We start from the raw sequence: 26650 nt of genomic DNA, 5'->3' as shown, positions 1-26650 counted from the left end.
TATTTCTATTGAAAATTTTGTTAAAATTTTATTTCCATAGAAAATTTTGTCAAAATTCTATTTCTATAGAAAACTATCAAAATTTTATTGCTATAGAAAATTTTGTCTAAATTTTATTGCTATAGATTTTTTTTTAATTTTATTTCTATAGAAAATTTTGTCAAACTTTTATTTCTATAGAAAATTTTGTTAAAAATTTTATTTCTATAGAAAATTTTTTCACAAAATTTCTGTAAAAAATTTTGTCAAAATTTTATTTCTATAAAAAGTTTTTTTTTTTCACAAAATTTCTGTAGAAAATTTTATTAAAAATTTTATTTCTATGAAAATTTTGTCAAAATTTTATTTCTATAGAAAATTGTGTGAAAATTTTATTTCAATAGAAAATTTTGTCAAAATTTTATTTCTATAGAAAATTTTGTCAAAATTTTATTTCTATATAAAATTTTGTCAAAATTTTATTTCTATAGAAAATTTTGTCAAACTTTTATTTCTATAGAAAATCAAGACTTTCTTTTTACGGATTTTATGTCAAGACTTTTTTTTATAGAAAATTTTTTCAAAATTTATTTCTATAGAAAATGTCAAAATTTTATATTATAGAAAATTTTGTCAAAATTTTATTTCTTTAGAAAATGTTGTCAAAATTTTATTTCTGTAGAAAATTTTGCCAAAATTTTATTTCTATAGGAAATTTTGTCAAAAATTTATTTCCATAGAAAATTTTGTCAAAATTTTATTGCTATAGAAAATTTTTTCAAAATTTTATTTCTTTAGAATATTTTGCCAAAATTTTAGTTCTTTAGAAAATGTTGTCAAAATTTTATTTCTGTAGAAAATTTTGCCAAAATTTTATTTCTATAGGAAATTTTGCCAACATTTTATTTCTATTGAAAATTTTGTCAAAATTTTATTTCCATAGAAAATTTTGTCAAAATTCTATTTCTATAGAAAATTTTGTCAAAATTTTAATTACTAGAGAAAATTTTGTCTAAATTTTATAGCTATAGATTTTTTTTTTAATTTTTTTTCTACAGAAAATTTTGTCAAAATTTTATTTCTATAGAAAATTTCGGTAACAATTTTATTTTTATAGAAAAATTTGTTAAAAATTTTATTTTTATAGACAATTTTGTTAAAAATTTTATTTCTATAGAAAATTTTTTCACAAAATTTTGTTAAAAATTTTATTTCGATGATTTGTGTGAAAATTTTATTTCAATAGAAAATTTTATTTTTATAGAAAATCTTGTCAAAATTTTATTTCTATACAAAATTTTGTCAAAATTGTATTTCTATAGAAAATTTTGTCAAAATTGTATTACTATAGAAAATTTTGTCAAAATTTTATTTCTATAGAAAATTTTGTTAAAATTTTATTTCTATAGAAAATTTTGTCAAACTGAATTATATACGTATTTAATCAGCCTTTTTTTGTACCCACCACCATAGAATGGTGATAATACGTTTTGTCATTCCGTTTGTAACACATCGAAATATCGATTTCCGACTAAATAAAGTATATATTCTTGATCAGGGAGAAATTCTAAGACGATATAACCATGTCCGTTTGTCCGTCTGTCTGTCTGTTGTAATCACGCTACAGCCTTCAATTATGACGCTATCGTCCTGAAATTTGGCACAGATTCGTTTTTTGTTTGCAGGCAAGTCAAGTTCGAAAATGGGCTATATCGGTCCAAGTTTTCATATAGTCCCCATGTAAACCGACCTCCCGATTTGGGGTCTTGGGCTTATAAAAATCGTAGTTTTTATCACATTTGCCCAAAAATATGAATCTAGAGGTACTTTAGGACCATAAAAAGGTGTGCCGAAAATGGTGCCTATCGGTCATGTTTTGGTATAGGCCAAAACATGACCGATAGGCATGTTTTGGCCTATACCAAAACGATGAAATTGTAGATCTAGAGGTATTTTAGGACCGCAAATAGGTGTGCCGAAAATGGGGTGTATCGGTCCATGTTTTGATATAGCACCCATATAGACCGATCTCCCGATTTTACTTCTTGGACGTCTAGAAACTTATTTTCTAACCGATTTGCTTGAAATTGGAAATCTAGTGGTATTTTAAAATCACAAATAGGTGTGTCAAAAATGGTGTTTATCAGTCCATGTTTTGGTATAGCCCCATATAGACCGATCTTCCGATTTTATTTCTTGGGCTTCTAGGAACTGTATTTACTATCCGATTTGCCTGAAACTGGAAGTCTAGAGGTATTTTAGGACCATCAAAAGGTGTGCCGAAAATGGTGCTTATCGGTTCATGTTTGGGTATAGCCCCCATATAGACTGATCTCCCGATGAAATTGGAGATCTAGAGGTATTTTAGGGCCGCAAATAGGTGTGCCGAAAATGGGGTGTATCGGTCCATGTTTTGGTATAGCACCCATATAGAATTCGTAGAATTCAAGAAGTATAGTCATAGTTTTTACCCAATTTGTCTGAAATTCGAATTCTAGAGATATTTGAGGAACATTAAGAGGTGGTGAGTACTGGTCCATGTTTTGGTATGGCCCCCATATAGAACTAACTCCCGAATTTATTTCTAGGGCTTTTGAAAACGGCTGACCACAAATAGGTCAGCCGAATATGGTGTGTGTCGATCCATATTTTAGTATAGCTTCCACATAGACCGATCTCCAGATATAACTCCTTGGGCTTCTAGGTTAGGTTAGGTTAGGTTATGTGGCAGCCCGATGTATCAGGCTCACTTAGACTATTCAGTCCATTGTGATACCACAGTGGTGAACTTCTCTCTTATCACTGAGTGCTGCCCGATTCCATGTTAAGCTCAATGACAAGGGACCTCCTTTTTATAGCCGAGTCCGAACGGCGTTCCACATTGCAGTGAAACCACTTAGAGAAGCTTTGTAACCCTCAGAAATGTCACCAGCATTACTGAGGTGGGATAATCCACCGCTGAAAAACTTTTTTTGGTGTTCGGTCGTAGCAGGAATCGAACCCACGAACTTGTGTATGCAAGGCGGGCATGCTAACCATTGCACCACGGCTTCTAGAACCCGTAGTTTTTTATCCGATCTGTATCGCATTTATTTTTACCGGTCCATTTGGTAAGGCATCGATATAGACCAATTTAACTTGTTGAGGGTACACCCAAAAGAAAAATAATTTCCTTCGGAATGAAATTTTAGACAAACGAAATTCCCCTTTCGTATAAAGTATTTTCGTTTAGAGCAAACTAATCCGATTTTTTGATAAGCGATTCAACGATTGTCTCTAAAATTTGTGTCAAAAGAAAACTTTGCCTGTCTAATATTTCGTTCCTCAGAAAAGTAAACACTTCTTTCAGGGTTTAGCAGGCGCACTGATAATGAAAATTGATTGAAGTTTCTACGCAATTCATGGTGGAGGATACATAAGACTAGGCCTAGCCGAACTTACGGCCGTATATACTTGTTGTTTTTATTTTTAACAAAATTTAATAAGCTCTTGGTAAAATGTCTATGACATTTAATTAACTGCATTGATGACAAAATCCTAATGTTGCATTAAATCATAATTAATATTCAGCTACCATAGCTCACAACTGTTGTAAGCTGTCATATTAAATTCATTTCCCCACGCATACACACACACATACCAATGTTTACTTCTTCTTGTCTTATGTTTGTATGTAAGTTAAGTTAAGAGGATTTAACCCGGATAAATTGTAGCCTCAAAATGTTACACAAGACAAATTCAATTACACGCACAACCACACACACACACACCAAAAACCTCGACAAACATGCAAACACATCCAATGCTCACACTTTGGTACACTAACAATTAGCTTTTGGTTCTTGATGATACCTTAGGCTATATTCACGTCCGTACATCATGGCATATTTTAAGATTATAAAGGCATGAATACTGTTAATTAAGATGGCAATGATACCATTGAGAGATATGCATTATATACTTTGCAAAATGTACTTAAGAAACTATTGCCTACACTTAGGCATTGTGTATGTGGTAATTTATTAATTTTCTCTGTATTATAGCAAAAATATTCATATATACGTTTAGTTGATTGAAGAAATTTAATTTGTATAGAATTATTCTGAATATAGAGATATGATAATTATGTGTGATTTAATGAAAATATTGTATGGATTATTAGAAAGCAATGAAAATAATATAAGGCATATTTTAAGGAGAAATTTTACAAAGAAGGTTAAATTAAAGGATTTACAATTTCATATTGCACCGAAAAAAAAGTTTACTATTGTTTACGAAAAATGAACTAACCCATAGTAAGAATGACCATGATTTGGCGCCAAAGATTTTTTTCATCTAGATAAGTTCATGATTTTCTTATAAATAAGTTTATGTATTGCATCGTATTTTAGTTCATTCTTACTACGCTGTGGGAAGAATGTACTTACACTCATTCAAAATATTCCTGCTATCCGGAAAAATGAACAAGTTTTTGGGAATCCTATATTTAGAAATTGGTTTCAAATAAACTGTTTATCAGTATAATTTTCAAAGAAGTAAATAAATTGTGGAATTAAAGGTACAACAAGCCTGTATACAACTAAGAAATTTTTCGTACAATATAAGACAATTTTTCATAACTACCAGTATTTTATTTCAAAAAATTATTATTATATTACATAAAACTATGGCTTATGATATAAAGAAATATTTTTAAAAGAAATATTTTTATTCGTACGCTGTATGCTGTTACTTTTCGGTAGTTAGTAATTGCTTCTTCAAAAGAGTAATATTCTATGTTAGTAGAATGAAACTAATTAATATCAATTTCCATTTTTTATCCATATGAAAGATATATGCCATAAGTTGCTATTTTCATTTCATTTTTGTCCAATTTCACCGATATCGCTAGTTTTTGTTGTGTGGATTTGCGTCATAAGCCTCTGAAGTTAAAAAGGTATATAAAATATAAAAAATATTATCAAATTCTATGGTATTTTGATCTTTAACTTACAAGAGAATTTTCTTAGAGCAAATAGGGATATCAGCTTAGTTAGCATTAAACAGTAAGAAGATTCCAAAAAATACCATTAGATTTGCTGTCATCCTGCAAATGAAAATTATTTTTAATAAATAGAAATTTGGGCTTTATTACAAATGGACGAAAAACTTACCACATTGAAAAAAATCATCCAATTACTACATTAGTGGAATCATATCCATGCACAAATGGGACATTTTTGAAATCCTTCTCAGAATATAAATGAAATAAAAATATTATAAAATTAGATATAATTTCCACTTGTCAATATAGCATTTAGTATTTATGGTGGATATTAAGTTCGAGTTTAGTGGCTAAAATCCCAATTTTTCATGATTAGTTTTCTTTAGAAATACATGGGAACAAAATTGAACCATTTTTGTGTTCATTTAAAATTTATATCAAATTTTTTGTAATTTGAGGTCGCTGAATCCAAATTTACACTTGTTTTTTTAAGAGCTCGACTTTTTGAGATATACGGTTATGTTCAAAATTAAGGCACTTCCGCTATATATTGGAATAACTTGAAAACGATTCATCATATTAAATTAAAAAAACAGCGTTCTACATAAGCTTAAAAACGATTTTCTGTTCTTAATCGTGTAATCCATTTAAAGAATATAAACTTAATAAAAAACTTGTTTCGAGCTATTCTCCATCAAGTTATATTTAAATTTGCATCGAAGGCGTATAATTTTATACTTTTCTTACTGTTTTATTTCTGATTTTAGCACCTAAAGTCGAACTTAGTACACACCTTAAGGACTCGCTATAACATAAAAATATAGACTCAAAAAATTGTACTGTGATCCAGATGTAGAGTAAATATAGAACATTTTATTACCACTCATTATGAATATTTTTATGTAAACCAATTTAAAACCGCACTAATTTTAAATTATTAATAGAAATATACAGTTTCTTAATATGTGATTTATTTTAGAGTTATTTATTTTTTTATCAATATAAAGTGTTTTTGTTTTCTCTACATCACACCATTCACTTATCAGTTTCTAAAATGTTACGAAATAAATGTATTTTTATTAATAAACACAAATACCGCACGCAAGCGCACCACGTGTGCGCTTCATAAATGCATCAACAGAACTGAATGCACCAATAAAACTCAAAGACACAAATAGTCATAAAGGACACATATGTAAAGAAAAACAACTCCACACACACACACATGATCCCTTTCTGATCTCGCTATTGCAACAAAACAACTATCACCACAAAAGATACCAACAACACACATTCCATAACATCATCGCAATAACAAACGCAAACAAAAAAAAAGATGATGCAATAATTTCATAATTTCTTCTCACTTCAATTTCCAGTATCACGTTTATTGATTAGTTGGTATTCTATCTATAGGATAAGGTAAAATATATTCAAAATTTACGAGGAATCCATAAAAAATTATATACACCCGTCAAGGATTAAATTAACTACTTTTTATTCTACTTTATCTAAAATTTTCAATGTGAGGAAATATACTCCAACTTATAGTAAAAACCGAAATAAGCTGTAGGAAGCCGCCATACGAATCGGTACTGTGGTTAAGTTAATTTTTACTACAAAAATTTTTTTCCACACAAAAAATTTTCTTAGTAAATTGTCCACATTTCGTAGTAAGATTTTTATATTGCCTATGTCTTTTTATAATACAATCAACGATGCATTAACTATTGTATTGGAAATTTATTTAAGGAAAAATCCGTCCCATTTCGTAGTTAGTGAACTAAAAAACATTTACTGAAGTTTTATAAGTTTTCCTTTAGCTAAGTTAATTTTCGCAGTGGTTACGAAAAATGAACTATATTACAGTAAATTTTTTGAACTATGTGGAAGTTAAACTGGTCCTAAAATTAACAAGACACCTTTTTTTCTGTGTGGCAACAAATAAGCTTAGTAGATATTTACATCACGTTGTTACGTGAACAATGTAAGCACTTAAATATTTTTGGAAAAAATCGAATTAGAAAGTTAGACAAAATGAAACCCATAGTTTCTCAATTATTTTAGACATTTCAAACCATGTACATCAAGAACGTATTCCTCAATACGTTTAGTTAGAAGTAGAAATTTAATTTGTATAGAATTATATAAAAATTTTGTCAAAATTTTATTTCTTTAAAAAATGTATCCAATTTTTATTGGATACATTTTATGTATCCAATTTTTATTTCTATAGAAACTTTTATGAAATTTTTATTTCTATAGAAAATTTTGCCAAAATTTAACTTCTGTAGAAAATTTTTGCAAAATTCTATTTCTATAGAAAATTTTGTCAAAATTTTATTTTTATAGAAAATTTTGTCAAAATTGTATTTCTATAGGAAATTTTGTCAATATTTTATTTGAATAGAAAATTTTGTCAAAATTGTATTTTTATAGAAAATGTTGTCAAAATTTTATTTCTATAAAAAATTTTGCGAAAATTTTTTTTATGGAAAATTTTTTCCAAAATGTTATGTCTATAGAACATTTTGCCAAAACTTTATTTTTATAGAAAATTTTATTTCTATAGAAAAGTTTGTCAAAATTTTATTTCTATATAAAAATTTGGCAAAACTTTATTTCTATAAAAAATTTTATTAAAATTTTATTTCTTTATTTTTTTGTTCACATTGTATTTTTATAGAAAATTTCGTCAAAATTTTATTTCTATAGGAAATTTTGTCAAAATTTTATTTGAATAGAAAACTTTGTCAAAATTGTATTTTTATAGAAAATGTTGTCAAAATTTTATTTCTATAAAAAATTTTGCGAAAAATTTATTTATAGAAAATTTTATTTCGATAGAAAAAATTGTCAAAATTTTATTTCTATATAAAAATTTGGAAAAACTTTATTTCTATAAAAAATTTTTGATATAAAATTTTATTTCTATATTTTTTTTTTTGTTAACATTGTATTTTTATAGAAAATTTTGTCAAAATTTTATTTCTATAGGAAATTTTGTGAAAATTTTATTTGAACAAAAACTTTTGTCAAAATCTTATGTCTATCAAAATTTTGCCAAAATTGTATTTCTATAAAAATTTTATCCAATTTTTATTTCTATAGATAATTTTGACAAAATTTTATTTCTACAGAAAATTTTATAAAAATTTATTTTTATAGAAAATTTTTGCAAAATTTTATTTCTATAGAAAATTTTGTCAAAATTTTATTTTTATAGAAAATTTCGTCAAAATTTTATTTCTATAGGAAATTTTGTCAAAATTTTATTTGAATAGAAAATTTTGTCAAAATTGTATTTTTATAGAAAATTTTGTCAAAATTTTATTTCTATAAAAAATTTTGCGAAATTTTTTTTTATGGAAAATTTTGCCAAAATGTTACATCTATAGAACATTTTGCCAAAACTTAATTTTTATAGAAAATTTTATTTCTATAGAAAAATTTGTAAAAATTTTATTTCTATATAAAAATTTGGCAAAACTGTATTTCTATAAAAAATTTTATTAAAATTTTATTTCTTTATTTTTTTGTTCACATTGTATTTTTATAGAAAATTTTGTGAAAATTTTATTTCTATAGGAAATTTTGTCAAAATTTTATTTGAATAGAAAATTTTGTCAAATTCTATTTTTATAGAAAAATTTGCCAAAATGTTATTTCTATAGATAATTTTCACAAAATTTTATTTCTACAGAAAATTTTATAAAAATTTATTTTTATAGAAAATTTTGTCAAAATTGTGTTTTTATAGAAAATGTTGTCAAAATTTTATTTCTATAGGAAATTTTGTCAAAATTTTATTTGAATAGAAAATTTTGTCAAAATTGTATTTTTATAGAAAATTTTGTCAAAATTTTATTTCTATAAAAAATTTGCGAAAACTTTTTTTATAGAAAATTTTGCCAAAATGTTATGTCTATAGAATATTTTGCCAAACTTTATTTTTATAGAAAATTTTATCAAAATTTTATTTTGATTGAAAAATTTGTCAAAATTTTATTTTTATATAAAAATTTGGCAAAACTATATTTCAATAAAAAATTTATTTCTATATTTTTTTGTTAATATTGTATTTTTATAGAAAATTTTGTCAAAATTTTATTTCTATAGGAAATTTAGTGAAAATTTTATTTGAACAGAAAATTTTGTTAAAATCTTATGTCTATAGAATATTTTGCCAAAATTTTGTTTCTGTAAAAAATTTTGCGAAAATTTATGTTTATAGAAAATTTTGTCAAAATTTTATTTCTTAGAAAGTTTTGTCAAATTTTTTATCCTCCACCATAGGGTATATTAACTTTGTCATTCCATTTGTAACACGTCGAAATATTGCTCTAGCACATCATAAAGTATATATACTATGGGTCGTGGTGAACTTTTTAATCGATCTAAGCATGTCCGTCCGTCCGTTGAAATCACGCTAACTTCCGAAAGAAACAAGCTATCGGCTTGTAACTTGGCACAAGTAGTTGTTGCTGATATAGGTCGGATGGTATTGCAAATGGGCCATATCGGACCACTTTTAGGTATAGCCCCCATATAAACCGACGCTCAGATTTGGCTTGCGGAGCAAAATTCATCAGATCCGGTTGAAATTTGTACATGGTGTTATTACATGGTCTCTAACAACCATGCAAAAATTGGTCCACATCGATCCATAATTATATGTAGCCCCCATATAAACCGACGCTCAGATTTGGCTTGCGGAGACTCTAAGAGAAGTAAATTTCATCCGATCCGGCTGAAATTTGGTACATGCTGTTAGTATATGGTCGTTAATAACCATGCAAAAATTGGTCCACATAGGTCCATAATTATATATAGTCCCCATATAAACCGATCCCCAGATTTGGCTTGCGGTGCCTCTAAGAGGAGCAAAATTCATCAGATCCGGCTAAAATTTAGTACATGGTATTAGTATATGGTCTTTAAGAACCATGCAGGAATTGGTCCACATAGGTTCATAATTATATATAGCCCCCATATAAACCGATTCCCAGATTTGACCTCCGGAGCCTCATGGATGAGCAAAATGCATCCGATTCGGTTGAAATTTGTTACATGGTATTAGTATATGGTCTCTAACAACCATGCAAAAATTCTTCCACATAGGTCTATAATTATATGAAGCCCCCATATAAACCGATGCCCAGATTTGACCTCCGGATGGATGAGCAAACTTCATTTTTATTTCTATACAAAATTTTGTCAAAATTTTATTACTATAGAAAATTTTGTCAAAATTTGATTGCTGTAGAAAATTTTGTCAAAATTTTATTGCTATAGAAAATTTTGCCAATTTTTTTTTTTTTTTAATAGAAAATGTTGTCAAAATTGTATTTTTTATAGAAAATTTTATTTCTATAGGAAATTTTGTCAAAATCTATAGAAAATTTTGCCAATTTCTATAGAAAATTATGCGAAAACTTTATTTTTATAGAAAATTTCGCCAAAATTTTATTTTTATAAAAAATTTTGTCAAAACTTTTTTCTTAGAAAATCTTGTCAAATTTTTTTATAGAACATTAAAAAAAAAAGTTTTGACAAAGTTTTCTATTGAAAAAAAAAATTTACAAAATTTTCTTTAGAAAAAAAAATTTTGACAAAATTTTACATATAAATAAAGTTTTTTGAAAATAGCACTTTTTGTAAAACTTTCTCTTAATTTTGGTAGATTAATTTTGGCTTAAGAGACAACCGTGCTCTTGGGCCCAAATATATGAAGCAATTTATTAATATTATCAGCACACTTGCAATGACATTCATATATTTGTACATAGTCTGAAGAAATTCATTTCACTTAGAAATGGAAAATAGGATAATTGTGTATGTTTGTGTGTAAATCACAACGTGTTACTATATACGAGTATATTATACTTTTAGGAATAATTTCACAATGTAGATTCATGCAAAACAAACAAGCTTTCGACAACCATGTTTTGTAAATCTTGCAAATATCAGGCAAATCGGTTCAGATATAGCTATATCTCCCACATGTATCCCGATAAAAATTCAGTTGATACTAGAAGTGATATAGTCAGATTTGGTTAAAATCGATTCACATCTACCTCCTGTATGGATCTCTCGCCAGGTGTAGATTTATATCACCACTTGAGTCTAAAATTTCATTCCAATTTACTTGAAATTTCGAGGCCAAAACCAATATAAAAAAATTGAAATTTAAATTAATAAGTCTTACTAAAACTTTAATAAATGTTGAACCCACAAAAACCGTATGATACAAATTCTTACTTACAACAACAATTTTTAAATCATTTTTCTTTTCGTACAAAAATGGGCAATTAAGGACTTACCTGAAAAGAGAAAAAACAGTAAATTATTAGATAAGATATATTATGTGCATATAAAAAAACATCGGCTTATTGGTATACAAATTTTCTGTTGCCCCAATTAGAGATACCTCAGTCAATAATTTAACTTGGCCCGTAATTCTTTTTCTTTGATATATAAGTAAAGAAACAATTATCCAAATGTCACATTTAATTACATTTTACTACAATGAATATACAGAACAATATAGTCTATTAAATTTAATTGCAATTTACTTTATAGGTAGTAACATTGATTACAACTGCATTGATGCTATTTCCAAAAAAAAATCTTTATGCTAAAATCTTTGTTAGAAAAAAACACAAAAAAGATATTATATAGGTAGATTTGTGTATTCCATTATACTTCAACAGATGATGCCAAATTTCAAAAAGATTTGAAATAAAGAAAAATAAAATCCAACTTTCAACCTTAACACTGGCAACAACCATCTAACAACACAATTCGTTCCATGCCATATAAATCACCCACCCACCGCCCACCCCCTTGCTAAATCTCTAACAACACAGATGTGCCAGGAAAATGAGAATATGTTAAGCTTGTCATAGGATATAAGTATGGAGACACATTTCGTTGCCAGATTGTGTAGCATACTTTAGGGCAGTTGTGGTTTGAGGACGATTTGCATTATTGCAATGCGAGTGTGTATGTGTGTGTGTGGGTGTGTGTGAACATTGTGTGGATGAATGACATGGAGTGCTGTTAGTGAAGGATTTTACTATTGCAGTATTTACCAAAGTCGCGCATTGCTTGTGTGAATAAGAGTGACACAGATTCTGGGGCCTGGAGAAATTTCTATTCCATACTCACGTGTGCGTGTGTGTGTGTGAGCAAATTGGCATATAATAGATGTGTATATATATAACTGTAAATATATATATCACTTTTAAGTATAAATTTAAAATTTCATATATTTCTCTTTAGACGATAACTAGGCAGAGAGTCACGGGTTTAAATAGAGCAATGCTTACACTGAAAATAATATTTAAGTGCTATTAAAGATTACGCAAACTAAAGTTCATAAAATGTTAGGCAAAAAAATCTTTAAAATAAGGAAATTTTAATTAAACTAAAGTTTATAATCTTAGCTTAAAATTTTTTATACCCTGCGCCACACTGTGCAACAGGGTACTAAAGGGTGATTTGTTAAGAGCTTGATAACTTTTTTTTTTAAAAAAACGCATAAAATTTGCAAAATCTCATCGGTTCTTTATTTGAAACGTTAGATTGGTCCATGACATTTACTTTTTGAAGATAATTTCATTTAAATGTTGACCGCGGCTGCGTCTTAGGTGGTCCATTCGGAAAGTCCAATTTTGGGCAACTTTTTCGAGCATTTCGGCCGGAATAGCCCGAATTTCTTCGGAAATGTTGTCTTCCAAAGCTGGAATAGTTGCTGGCTTATTTCTGTAGACTTTAGACTTGACGTAGCCCCACAAAAAATAGTCTAAAGGCGTCAAATCGCATGATCTTGGTGGCCAACTTACCGGTCCATTTCTTGAGATGAATTGTTCTCCGAAGTTTTCCCTCAAAATGGCCATAGAATCGCGAGCTGTGTGGCATGTAGCGCCGTCTTGTTGAAACCACATGTCAACCAAGTTCAGTTCTTCCATTTTTGGCAACAAAAAGTTTGTTAGCATCGAACGATAGCGATCGCCATTCACCGTAACGTTGCGTCCAACAGCATCTTTGAAAAAATACGGTCCAATGATTCCACCAGCGTACAAACCACACCAAACAGTGCATTTTTCGGGATGCATGGGCAGTTCTTGAACGGCTTCTGGTTGCTCTTCACTCCAAATGCGGCAATTTTGCTTATTTACGTAGCCATTCAACCAGAAATGAGCCTCATCGCTGAACAAAATTTGTCGATAAAAAAGCGGATTTTCTGCCACTGATTTTGGTAATAAAATTCAATGATTTGCAAGCGTTGCTCGTTAGTAAGTCTATTCATGATGAAATGTCAAAGCATACTGAGCATCTTTCTCTTTGACACCATGTCTGAAATCCCACGTGATCTGTCAAATACTAATGCATGAAAATCCTAACCTCAAAAGAATCACCCTTTATAAGATAGTGCATTTGTTTGCAACACCCAGAAGGAGACGAGATAGACACATGGTGTCTTGGACAATAATGCTCGGTGTGGGTCCATGAGTCGATCTAGACATGTCTGTCTGTCCATCCGTCCGTCTGTCTGTGAACATTTTTTTTGTGATCAAAGTCTAGGTCGCAGTTTAAGTCAAGTCGCCTTCAAATTTGGCACAAGTTCCGGTTTGGGTCAGAATAGAACCCTATTGATTTTGGAAGAAATTGGTTCAGATTTAGATATAGCTCCCATATATATCTTTCGCCCGATATGGACTTATATGGCCCCAGAAGCCTGAGTTTTACCCTAATTTGCTTGAAATTTTGCACCAGGAGAACAATTAGTACTACAGTCAGGTGTGCCAAATTTGATTGCAATCAGTTCAGATTTAGATATAGCTCCCACATATATCTTTCGCCAGATATGGACTAATATGGTCCCAGAAGCCAGAGTTTTATCCCAATGGTTGAAATTTTGCACTAGGAGTACAATTAGTAGTGTAGTCAAGTGTGCAAAATTTTATTGAAATCGGTTCAGATTTGGATATAGCTCCCATATATATTTCTTTCTCCCTATTTTCCTTCATATGACCACAGAGTTCAAAGTTGTAGTCCGATTTAAGTGAAATTTTGCACAGGGAGTAGAATTAAAATACTAAGTATGCATGTCAAATTTGGTTGAAATCGGTTCAGATTTCTATATAGCTTCCATATATATGCTTATCCGATTTGGGCAAAAATGACCAAAATAACCCCAATTGCCTTATAAAATCGCCACTGCTAAGTCGATAACTTGTAAAAGTGACTCAAATTTTCCTTTTGACGAACAAAGTGGTGCAGGGTATAATATAATCGGACCCGCCCGACTTTAGACTTTCCTTACTTGTTTTCATTTAATTTAGGACCATGTTTGCCATAGTTGGTAGAATTCTACCAAAAATTGTAGATTTTGTACTGTTTGGTTGATTGTTAGAATTCTTGATATTTTAGTAGATTTTGCCAATGATTCCTCTTCAACTAAGAGAAACTTCACAAATTTTCTATAGAAGTAAAATTTGTAAAAAAAATTCTATAGAAATAAAATTTTTAAAAAATTTCTATAGAAATAAAATTTGGACAAAATTTTCTATAGCAATAAAATTTTTGACAAATATAATAATAATATTTTGACTAAACTTCTCTATATAAATAAAATTTGTACAAAATTTTCATAGAAATAAAATTTTGACAAAATTTTCTATAGAAAATAAATTTTGACAAAATTTTCTATAGAACTTTTAATTTTAATGTTTACAAAATATTTTATAGTAATAAAAGTTTCACAAAATTTTCTATAGAAATAAAATTTTAACAAAAATTTCTATGGAAATAAAATTTTGATAAAATTTTCTATAGAAATAAAATTTTGACAAAATTTCCTATAGAAATTATAACAAAATATTCTACAGAAATAAAATTTTGACAAAATTTTTTATAGAAATAAAATTTTAACAAAATTTTCTATAGAAATAAAATATTTGACAAAATTTTCTATAGAAATAAAATTTTGATAAAATATTCTATAGAAATAAAATTTTAACTAATCTTCTCTTTATAAATAAAATTTGTACAAAATTTTCAATAGGAATAAAATTTTGACACAACATTCTATAAAAAACAAATTTTGACAAAATTTTCTATAGAAATTTTAATTTTAATGTTGACAAAATATTTTATAGAAATAAAATGCTGACAAAATTTTTATAGAAATAAAACTTTCGCAAAATTTTCTATGGAAATAAAATTTTGACAAAATTTTCTGTAGAAATAAAATTTTGACAACGTTTTCTATAGAAATAAATTTTTGACAAAATTTTCTATAGAAATAAGAAATTTTGACAAAATTTTCTAAAGAAATAACATTTTGGCAAAATTTTCTAAAGAAATACAATTTTGACAAAATTTTCTATAGAAATAAAATTTTGACAAAATTTTCTATAGAAATAAAATTTTGAAAAAATTTTCTATAGACATAAAATTTTGACAAAATTTTCTATGGACATAAAATTTTTACAAAGTTTTCTATAAAAATATAATTTTGACAAAATTTCCCTATAGAAATAAGAAATTTTGACAAAATTTTCTAAAGAAATAAAATTTTGACAAAATTCTCTAAAGAAATAAAATTTTCTATAGAAATAAAATTTTGACAAAATTTTCTATAGAAATAAAATTTTGACAAAATTTTCTATAGACATAAAATTTTGACAAAATTTTCTATGGACATAAAATTTTTACAAAGTTTTCTATAAAAATATAATTTTGACAAAATTTCCCTATAGAAATAAAATTTTGACAAAATTTTCTATAGACATAAAATTTTTACAAAATTTTCTATAAAAATATAATTTTGACAAAATTTCTCTATAGAAATAAAATTTTCACAAAATTTTCTATGGAAATAAAATTTTCACAAAATTTTCTATGGAAATAAAATTTTGATAAAATTTTCTATAGAAATAACATTTTGATAAAATTTTGACAAATTTTTCTATAGAAAAAAAAATTTGACAAAATTTTCTATAGGAATAAAATTTGGACAAAATTTTCTATAGAAATAAAATTTTGCAAAATAAGATTTTTGTGCTTAGTAGTTGTTTGGTACAATTTTCTCCATTTCGGTATCGAGTGGCAACCGTGTGTAAGACACAAGTTTTGGAAATTTCGTCCCCCTGTTAAAGTCGTATATTTGAGTACTAAGGCAAATTTTCCTTAAATTAAAGAAGCTCATTTTTGATTTAAAGAAATAGTCCATAAATGAGCTCAAGAATTGAATCTTAAGATGTAAGATAAAAACGCTTCAAATATAGACCTAGACTTATTTTGAGGATTTGGAATCTTTGGTTTGAAGTTTTTTTTTTGGAATTAAGAAAACATTTTTTACTTTGATGTATCCGTTCTAATTTGGATTTTTAAAATGACATTTGTTTGTACCATACGTGAATAGATGCATTAATATACCTTTAAAAAGGAATGAAACTTCGATAAATGAAATCTGTATCCTGATTTTAATTTTATTGATCCTAGATTTAACCCAGATATGCCGACCGTACTACATGTAGTTCACCTGTTATGTTCAGGTTTCTGCGTTTACAGTGCTTTACATTTTCTAAGATACTTGTTGGTGTGCTACAGAATATAAAGGCCTGTCGGCGTATCTGGGTTAAAGCGAGATAGGAAGTTAAAAAATGTCTTTATTTTAAAAAGTTACATCTTTGGCTCGGAATCAACACCAAAATCCTTAAGCGAAAGTCAAATTTTTTGGATCCAAATAAACTTCGATTTTGAGTGTATGTTCTCTAGTGGGAAAAAATGAATGGGTTTCATTATTTTGATATATAGAAACAAAAAAATTATCCATATGATAAAGCATAAGTGTTAACCTTAAATATTTTCTAGAGACCAATGCCACTTGTGCGATTTTCGATTCAAACAAAACTTCTATTTTGTTTTTTAATTTTATTATCTTTAATTTATAGAATGTACATATAGAAGTGAAAAAAATCGATAGGGGATTCCGGTATGCGCTTTAAAAGAAACAACGTTAGTCTTCGACGTGAATGTTGCTTTTCGTTAACAAATAAGCAAAACGAAGAAGAAAAAATAAGAACAAACAATTTTCGTCATTTTTTTTTTTTTGAAATTAAATGCCAAATATTTTAATATCCTTGTTGAAGATTAACGGTAGTCGAAATATTAGATAATAAATTTGTAGTTAATAAAAAATCATAGAACCGAGTTTTTATTAAAAAGGACCTCAAACCGAAGTAAGATGAAAATAAATAAAATTGTTAATTTAATGACTACAAACTTACTTTATTGTAGTCGTATGCATAGATTATATGAACAAATATTCACAATAATTTTGTTTTAATATTTTGGACCATCTAAATAGATAAGCATGTATCTTCACCTTGAAATTTGTTTTCAGTTGAATACCATAAAATCTCTTTTTATATAGAGTCATATTTAATTATTTTCTAAATCTGCATTGGACACTTTTAAGTGTGTATGTCATTGTCATCACCTACACTGCCTGCCAGTCAGTCATATGTGGGTGAACATGACAACGTACTCGTATGTTATATAAAAAAAAAACAAAACTACAAAATATCCCAGCAAACAAATTCAAAATTTTATATAGATATAAAACTTTGGGAGATTTTTCTAAGAAATACATTTTGGAAACTTTTTCTAGAAATAAAATTTTGGCAAAAATTTTTTTAGAAATAAAATTTTGGCAAAATTTTCCATAGAAATAAAATTTTGTCAAACATTTTTTTTTTGAAATAAAATTTTAACAAATTTTTCTATAGAAATAACATTTTGACAAAATTTTCTATAGAACTAAAACTTTGGGAGATTTTTCTATAGAAATAAAATTTTGACAAATTTTTCTGTAGAAATCAAATTTTAACAAAATTTTCTAGAGAAATCAATTTTTGACAATTTATTATCACAAACTTCAAAATTACTAGAAGTCTTAAATCCCATTTAGTAGATTTTTGGTAAAATTTTCTTCAAATTTTAGTATTTTTGGAACGCGTGGCAACTGTGTGTAGGTCTCGGCTATAAGAAGGAAGTCAGCATTCATTGATAAGAGACAAGTTAGGCCTCTGTGGCATCACAGTGAACTTAATGGCTCACTTTGACTATTCACTTGAAAATATCAAGTTGCCACTATACCCAAGCTTATCTATCCTATGTGCATGTCTTTTGAATACATTTTCTAGAGATTTTATGGAATCCCTCATCTCTTAGTGTCTGTCATTCTACTTTTTTGTTTTTCTTGCTGAAATTTTAGGAATACCATAAATATTTCCGAACGGATTACACCATTTTTCCAAAAGAATTTTTATTTCTTATAACTAAAATACATGAGTATCATTATGTAAAATTTTTCTGTTAATTGTTTCAATAATTAATAAGATAATATAGATAATTTCTTTTTATTTTACTCAACACGACAGATTTTCATTAGAGCGTTCTCTTTACCTCCTAACCCAGAGAATTGTAGAAATGCTCTTAGATGATGTTCTCCTACAATCCGAAAAAACAAATGAGACCATGGAGAGATTGCACGAGAATGAGAAATTGTCACTCGGAAAATAGCGTAAAACAAATGTTTTTTGTTTCATAAAACACCTCAAACGAACTTTTTGTGAATAGTAAATTAAGTGTATCTCTTGAAGAGAATTATTAGACAAATATTTTTTGCTGGGATACAGTAAAAATATTCTCTAGCTATATCTTCATTGTTCTCAAACCATCATCTCTATCTTATGCTCATCATATGCATTACATTTCTAGTTCAAACATCCATACAAACATTTCTTCATAGATCTCATCAAGTGTGCATATATGTATACATACCTACATCTCGTCAAGTCCCAGTAGGAAAAAGCGTCGTGTTTCAGTCATTATAAAGTACCTTATTTAGGAGCCAGTAGTGATGCCACACAAATGCAAACTCTATTTCAAAATAACATTGGGTGTCATTGGGGGCCAAGGCCTTGCCCTCTCACTTCAATATATAGTGCTTATATAAGGCATGATCTTATTAGGGGAAAAAATTACCTTTAATAAGGCCTTCCAAATAAGTTGTCTTGTAAGGTCTTGGAAAAAAAAAAAATAAAAAAAAAATTGTGCTATTTTTAGATTTATTGTTTTTGTTTTTAATGGGTTTCTCCAATTGCTTAATGTATGTTGACATAGAATTTATTGTTATTACAATTTAATTTTACCTTTATAAAATTTCTTCTGAAAGCGGTGTCGAACTCACGACCATTGACTTCATAAGCGCACACTCTACCCACTCGGCTACGGTCGGCTGTGCTTTGCACAGAGCTAAAGGCTAATTTAAATGTAACACACATAAACACATTATCCTCCGCATTCCATGAGAGCTGTGTTAACAGGTCTGTTATTAGAAACGACAACATAATTAATAGTGATGCCGCTCTACCAAAGAAGCATTGTACTTCCAACACTCCAGTTTTTAGAAACCGAAAAATATTCACTACTCATGATTCTCTGCATTGCACAATCAGGGGCTTTCTAACGTCTAATAGCGGCATATTAAATTCGAAAGCATTGTTAAATGTTGTTGACTAGTTACTAGCAACAGCGATGTAATGAAAACAAAGTCAAAAAGTCAAATTAAAAAAAAAAAAATTGCTTTAAACTTTATGAAATATTATATATTAATATACATACTCGAAATTTAATTATACCCTGCGCCACACTGTGGAACAGGGTATTATAAGTTAGTGCATATGTTTGTAACACCCAGAAGGAGACGAAGTAGACATATGGTGTCTTCGGCAATAATGCTCAGGGTGGTTTCCTGAGTCGATATAACCATGTCCGTCCGTCCGTCCGTCCGTCCGTCTGTCTGTGAACACATTTTTGTGATCAAAGTCTAGGTGGCAATATAAGTCCAATCGCCTTCAAATTTGGCACGTGTTCCTTTTTGAGTCATAATAGAACCCTATTGATTTTGGAAGAGATCGGTTCAGATTTAGATATAGCTCCCATATATATCTTTCGCCCGATACGCACTTATATGGAACCAGAAGCCAGAGTTTTTCCCGATTAGCTTGAAATTTTGCACAAGGAGTACAATTAGTAGTATAGTCATGTGTGCCAAATTTGATTGAAATCGGTTCAGATTAAGATTTAGCTTCCATATATATCTTTCGCCCGATATGGACTTATATGGCCCCACAAGCCAGAGTTTTGGCCCAATTTGGTTAAAATTTTGCACTAGGAGTACAATTAGTAGTATAGTTCTGTGTGCCAAATTTGATTGAAATCGGTTCAGATTTAGATATAGCTTTCGCCCGATTTACACTCATATGACCACAGAGGCCAATTTTTTACTCCGATTTAGTTGAAATTTTGCACAGGGAGTATAATTAGCATTGCAGCTGTACGTGCCAACATTTTCCTTGTAAAATCGCCTCTGCTTAGTCGAAAAGTTGTAAAACTGACTGTAATTTTCCTTAACTCAAATACATATATATCGAGCGATAAATCATAAATAAACTTTTGTGAAGTTTCCTTAAAATTGCTTCAGATTTAAATGTTTCCCAGTGCATTAGCCAACTTAAATTTTGAGTCTATAGATTTTGTAGAAGTCTATCAAATTCTGTCCAGATCGAGTGATAGTTAAATGTATGTATTTGGGACAAACCTTTATGTATAGCCCCCAACACATTTGACGGATGTGATATGGTATCGAAAATTTAGATCTACAAAGTGGTGCAGGGTATAATATAGTCGGCCCCGCCCGACTTTGGACTTTCCTTACTTGTTTTTAACATGTGATTAATTATGTCTAATAAATTTTCTTGAATTTGTCGAAAAATATATATAATATTCAATATAAATAATCTACATTTTCTAAAATTAACGAACAATTCCTGGTGGGTTCACTTTTTTCTGTGACATTTGCCCTGTAGTGATACTTTCATAGAAAACGATGCCTCTTATTGCTTAAGACTTAAGAAAACATGTAATTTCAACTTCATTTAATGTAAACTGTAATTTCAAAAATTTTCCGCAAGAAATAATAAGTGTCATTCGTTTTTAATTGAAATAATTTGAATAAAAAACAAGCCTTCTCGTGTAAGTTGAAATGTCATTAGTAGTCGTTCCGATGTTTGGATTAAAATAGACATTATAATAGGCTTGATTTGAGAAGCGAATGGGCAATGTCTATTGAATCTTTTCGTCTTTAAAATTTTTTTAAAAACACAGATGTTAAAGCACCTTATCATGCAAGCTGTGTTGGAAGTTTCATTGACGCTTTTATAATGCGTATTTTCAGCTCTTATAAATGCAGGGCCCACGAATTATCCGACTGGGGTGTTATGAAGAGACATTGAACACGAAAGAGAGTAATTTAAATGTATAGGTATCTGTATGTGTTAGTATTTAAGTGTAGATTTGAGTTCAAGTGTTAGTGCACATACCACCCGTACATATTCTGTTGTTGCACTATGCATTTTTTCAATCACACCCCTGCCAACATTTGGGTGATAGTTTTATCGCCTTTCGCTAAGATGTCACTATTTCGGATCGCCAGGAAGTTTTCTGGTAGTAAAATTTCAAGCACAGCAACAATAAAAACAACTATCGCGTGGGGTGTTTCCGTTTCGAAACAAATTCGACTCTAACAGCGATCAAAAATCTAAATATAGACTCCATACATCGACATAGCTAATTTTTCAATAGCACCTCTCTGAGAGTACATGTGTGTAAAAAGCCACTATCAACCAACGAGCGTGGGTGGCACAGAGGGAGAGCCTCTGACTTGAAAACGAAAGGTTCCGAATTCAATGCTCGGTGCATACGATCATCATTTTTATTTTTTAAAAAATAACTATCGCTTTTCTAACTACTTTTAGTCACTGGTTCGAGTCCCCGAGAACATTATCGCGTAGTGGGACATTTGTTCCCGAACGGGGACCCTAATTCGATAAGAAGATGATATCGCCTGCGAAAGTTTTATCTTCCGCGGCGAAACTACTTCGATACACTTTCGATAGAAAATGTTTGCAGGGACATTATGTGTGGCCCAAATAGCTATGCCATATGGGTATGGGTTTTCAGTACAGTTTCGTTGTTCTATAGAACAATTTGTCAAAATTTTATTTCTATAGAAATAAAATTTGTGAAAATTTTTATTTCCATAGAAAAATTTTGTCACCATAGAATGGTGACGGGGGTATAATAACTTTGTCATTCCGTTTGTTGGGGTCAATAGCCAACGTTCCAGAGGGTGGTCACCAAAATCTCCAGACTCGGACACCCTCGCTTGTTTACCTTTATATTTTTGTCGGTAATCAAGACGTCCCGTCTTTGGATACAATTTAATTATTCTTTCCCGATGGGGAATTTAAATTTATTTTCACACGCTGATCTTTTTGGAGTGATAATAACACGCTAGTTGGAGTCACTTGCCTCTAGGGCAAAACAAATATATATTTCTTTCGATCAAACACTTTTCCCAAAGGGGTATCCAATAAAAATTTTCCCAAGGCGTAAGTTCACTGTTTGTTTACCAAATAAATACACTAGAAGGCCTTTTCTTTTTACACATAATTAATAATAATTCAGTATTTATTTTACAGTATTTTTTGGCAATATAAATATTTGTATAAAGTTTAGAATTCTTTTATTTCACTTCTAATTACTTCTTTACATTCTCACTTCAAATTACAATATGGCGCTTTTGTTAATTTCTTTTTCTTATTAGAAAACCAATGTCAAACAAAACAAATTTGACGCCGACCACAACCGAGGTCAGTGACGGACATGCGAGTGTCAATTAGTCCACGCTGTATTACATGCGTAAATGATGACAATACAGCGATTTCTCGCATGAACATCCCGCCCCCCTTGCGACCACCTCGCAATTAATTAACTTAAAAAATATTGAAAATCAAAAATAATTTAATTCGGTGTATCTTAGGTGCTACGCTACATAAATTCAGGAATCAGCATGTCTGTTGTACACCTCTGGAGGTAGTTAAGTTTAAGTTTTACCCAGGGGCAATTGATATGTATTCTATCCATAAACATCAAAATCTGCGGGGGTTGTTCAATGGACACTCGAAGTCATCTTTGAAATTCGCTTCTGCAAGAGAAAGCTCCAATAGTGAGGAAGAAAAAGATTTTGTCAAAAGAGCAAGAGTAAGTGAGACAACATTAGCTGAGCTGGAACCAAGATATTATTGAGAGCGAGGAAGTAAGACAAGTTTATGGATAGGTCGAGAAATAACGCCAGCTTGTGTTCGTAAATCCACAACACGAACACGATCATCACGACCCTGGTATAGCTTTATGACTCGCCCCAAGCGCCAATCATTTGGGGCTAAGGATTCATTACGCAGCACAACTAGATCATTGATTTGAAGGTCTTCTTGAGAATTTTTCCATTTTGTACGCTTATGAAGCTCCTTCAAATATTCTGCCTTCCATCTTCGGCAGAATTCCTGCTGAATCAACTTCAAACGTCGCCAACGATTTAACAGTGACGTCTTATTGTCTATTTCCTCTGGCTCCGCTGGAGATAGAAGTGATCCCCCTATGAGGAAGTGTGCAGGAGAAAGTGCACCAAAATCGTCAATATTATTTGATATGGGTGTTAATGGCCTGGAATTGAGGCAAGATTCAATGGTAGCCAAAATGGTAGCGAATTCTTCAAAAGTATGTCTAATTTGCCCAGACATCTTTTTAAAATGATTTTTGCAACTTTTTACTCCCGCCTCCCAAAGCCCACCCATGTGTGGCGATGAGGCAGGAACAAAATGCCATTGGAGCTGTTGATGACCATATCGAGTGACAGCTTCATCCTTCAATTCAGAGACAGTCCGAGCAAAGTTTCGTCTGAGCTCTCCATCCGCTCCAACAAAGTTTTTCCCGTTATCCGAGTAAATGTGACGAGGACAACCCCTTCGAGACACAAAACGAGCCAAAGCCGCCAAGAAAGCTGGAGTGGAAAGGTCGCTGACTGGCTCCAAATGTATAGCCTTAGTCACGAAACATACAAATAAACAAATATATGCCTTTGAGATACGACAACCACGTCCATTGAAAGTTTTAATTTCAAACGGGCCAGCAAAATCTACACCAGAAGTAGAGAAAGGTCGACTGAATGTTGTTCTTTCTTGAGGAAGAGCTGCCATAATTTGACTTTGCCGTTTCTGTTTAGCAATAACACATTCTTTGCAGCGACGATAATGTGCTTTCACGAGATTTTTCCCTTTTATAATCCAACATTCAAGCCTCGTAGTAGCAAGTGTCAATTGAACACCACCATGGTTCGTTAGCTTATGTACCAATGCAACATAAAGCTTTGCGAAGTAGCTTTGATAAGCCAATATGACTGGGTGCCTCTCGTGGTAAGATAAGGCGGTTGTGGAACCCAAGCGTCCATTTGCTCGAATGAGCTGGTCCTTATCCAGAAAAGGAGTAAGAGAAAGAAGAGAACTACCAGATGGCAAAATTTGTTTCCTCATGAGACAATCGTATTCTGAAGAGAAATAAATTCTCTGCGACAATGACATCAAACGAAGACGAGTGAATCTAAGTTCCTTTGCAGAGAGTCGAACGCTTTCAAACTTGTATTTCGTTTTATGAGAAAGGTGTGTACGTCGGAAGAAGCGAAACATATATGATATTACATGGATAGCCCTCGAGAGGCAAGAAAATCTTTCCAATATATCTTCTTCTATAGTCGATCTAGCAACATGAGCCTTTATAGGTTTAGATTCAACTGTTGTGTCCGGGATCGAAATATTCGAAGGCCATTAATTTTCTTTCTCTTTGAGCCAAATTGGTCCATGCCACCATAAACTACAATCCTTTAATTCTAAAGGAGTTCGCCCCCGGGTTGCTAGATCCGACGGATTATCTGCCGTTGGCACATGTCGCCAGTTATTACCAACTTTTTCTTGAATAATAGCAACCCTGTTTGCTACGAACGTTGTCCATGTATGAGGAAGTTTTCTTAACCAACACAGAACAATTGTTGAGTCAGACCATGCAAATAAATTAGTTTTTGGAATTTTCATTTGAGGCAGAATAGAATCAACCAATTCAGACAACAGTAGAGCTCCACATAGCTCTAGTCGAGGCAAAGACATCTTTTTCAGGGGAGCAACCCTGGATTTGGAAACCAGCAAGTTTGTGTAAATTTGATTACCAATTTCTATTCTCAAATATAAAGTTGCAGCATATGCTAACTCCGACGAGTCACAAAATCCATGCACTTGTACACTGCACTCAGGAGAATATTTTACCCAACGGGGTATACAAATATCACCAATTCCTTTTGAATCAGAGACAAAATTTTTCCAACTAATAAGAGTAAGTGGCTTTAAGGGATCGTCCCAGCCTATATCATCGAGCCAAAGTTTTTGCATTAAAATTTTTGCCCTCACAACAATTGGAGAAAGCCATCCCAAAGGGTCAAAAATTTTGGCAATAATCGACAAAACTTGTCTTTTTGTGTAAGAATTTCTTTCTTCTATTTTATCCATCACAAAATAGAAACAATCTGAGGAAGCGTTCCACCTAATCCCAAGTGTTTTCGCAGAACTCTTATCATCAAACTCTAAAAAGTCCTCTCTCAATAGATGCTCACGAGGAATTCCATCTAATATATTTTTAGAGTTGGATGTCCATTTACGTAATTCAAAACCGGCTGAATTCAAAATTCCAATTAATTCATTTCTCGCTTTCAGACCTTCATCAACGGTATGAACACCAACCAACGCGTCATCAACGTACATATTCTCACGCAGTATTTTTGAGCCAAGTGGAAAATTATTTTCTTCATCTTCCGCCAATTTCAAAAGTGTCCTAAGAGCCAAATAAGGAGCGCAATTTATGCCAAAGGTTACCGTTTTCAATTGGTAATCGGTAATTTCCTCGTTTGGGGAAGATCTAAATAAAATACGCTGATATGAGGCATGATTTGAATTGACCCAAATTTGTCTATACATTTTGCTAATGTCAGCATTAAAAACAAATCGGTATAGACGCCAATTCAAAACTAGTGAGACAATATCTTTTTGCAGTGTAGGGCCAACATATAACATGTCGTTTAAACTTTTGCCATTAGATGACGCACATGAGGCATTAAAAACAATTCTCAACTTTGTTGTAGTTCTATCAGGTTTGAATATCCCGTGATGAGGCAAATAAAAATAAGTTCCATTGCTCGATAATGGCCGATCAACTTTTTCCATATGTCCTAGAGACAAATATTCTAAAATGGCTTTGTCATATTCCGATTTATGTTCAGGCCTACGAATCAAAGAAGCCTCATTTCTTAAAAATTGGGACAACGCAATATATCGACTTGAGTCAGAAGCAAGTGTAAATGGTAAATCCGACCGAAAGGGCAAGTTTACAGTATATCTCCCATCAGGACCTCTAACAGTAGTCGATCGAAAAATTTCTTCACATTTTTTATCCTCAAATGAAAGTTTACATTTTTTGGGAACTTCTTCTATTGTCCAAAATTTGGCAAGTTGATCTTGTAATGATACTCTAGTACAGTGGGAAACACGAATCATTCTTCTTTGTGTTGAATTCTCAGTTGGGCCGGTCAATATCCAGCCAAAAACTGTTTCTTGGGCTATCAGAGAACCAAGAATGCCTTTTTGTACTCCATTGAGCAAGATA

At 30.5% G+C, this 26650-nt stretch overlaps 1 protein-coding gene and 1 long non-coding RNA gene across 5 annotated transcripts in view; both read right to left on the bottom strand.

Annotated features, from left to right (window-relative positions):
- Positions 1–26650, bottom strand: part of Ggamma30A (guanine nucleotide-binding protein subunit gamma-e) — a 376644-nt gene that overhangs the window by 129740 nt on the left and 220254 nt on the right. The window lies entirely within an intron of this gene.
- Positions 4679–6102, bottom strand: LOC142227465 (uncharacterized). 3 transcript variants are annotated; one of them, XR_012719844.1, is made up of 4 exons: positions 5989–6102; positions 5133–5206; positions 4973–5065; positions 4679–4901 (listed from the first exon to the last, which is right to left on the bottom strand). It is a non-coding gene; the product is annotated as an uncharacterized LOC142227465 (long non-coding RNA). The 3 variants fall into 3 exon arrangements; XR_012719842.1 differs by lacking the exon at positions 5989–6102 and adding an exon at positions 5844–5972; XR_012719843.1 differs by lacking the exon at positions 5989–6102 and adding an exon at positions 5844–5963 and having other exon boundaries at positions 5133–5209.

The sequence above is a fragment of the Haematobia irritans genome, chromosome 2 (assembly GCF_050003625.1).
Source record: "Haematobia irritans isolate KBUSLIRL chromosome 2, ASM5000362v1, whole genome shotgun sequence".
NCBI lineage: Eukaryota > Metazoa > Arthropoda > Insecta > Diptera > Muscidae > Haematobia > Haematobia irritans.
Note: the sequence above shows the minus strand (reverse complement) of the source record. Positions and strands in the feature narration are given on the sequence as shown.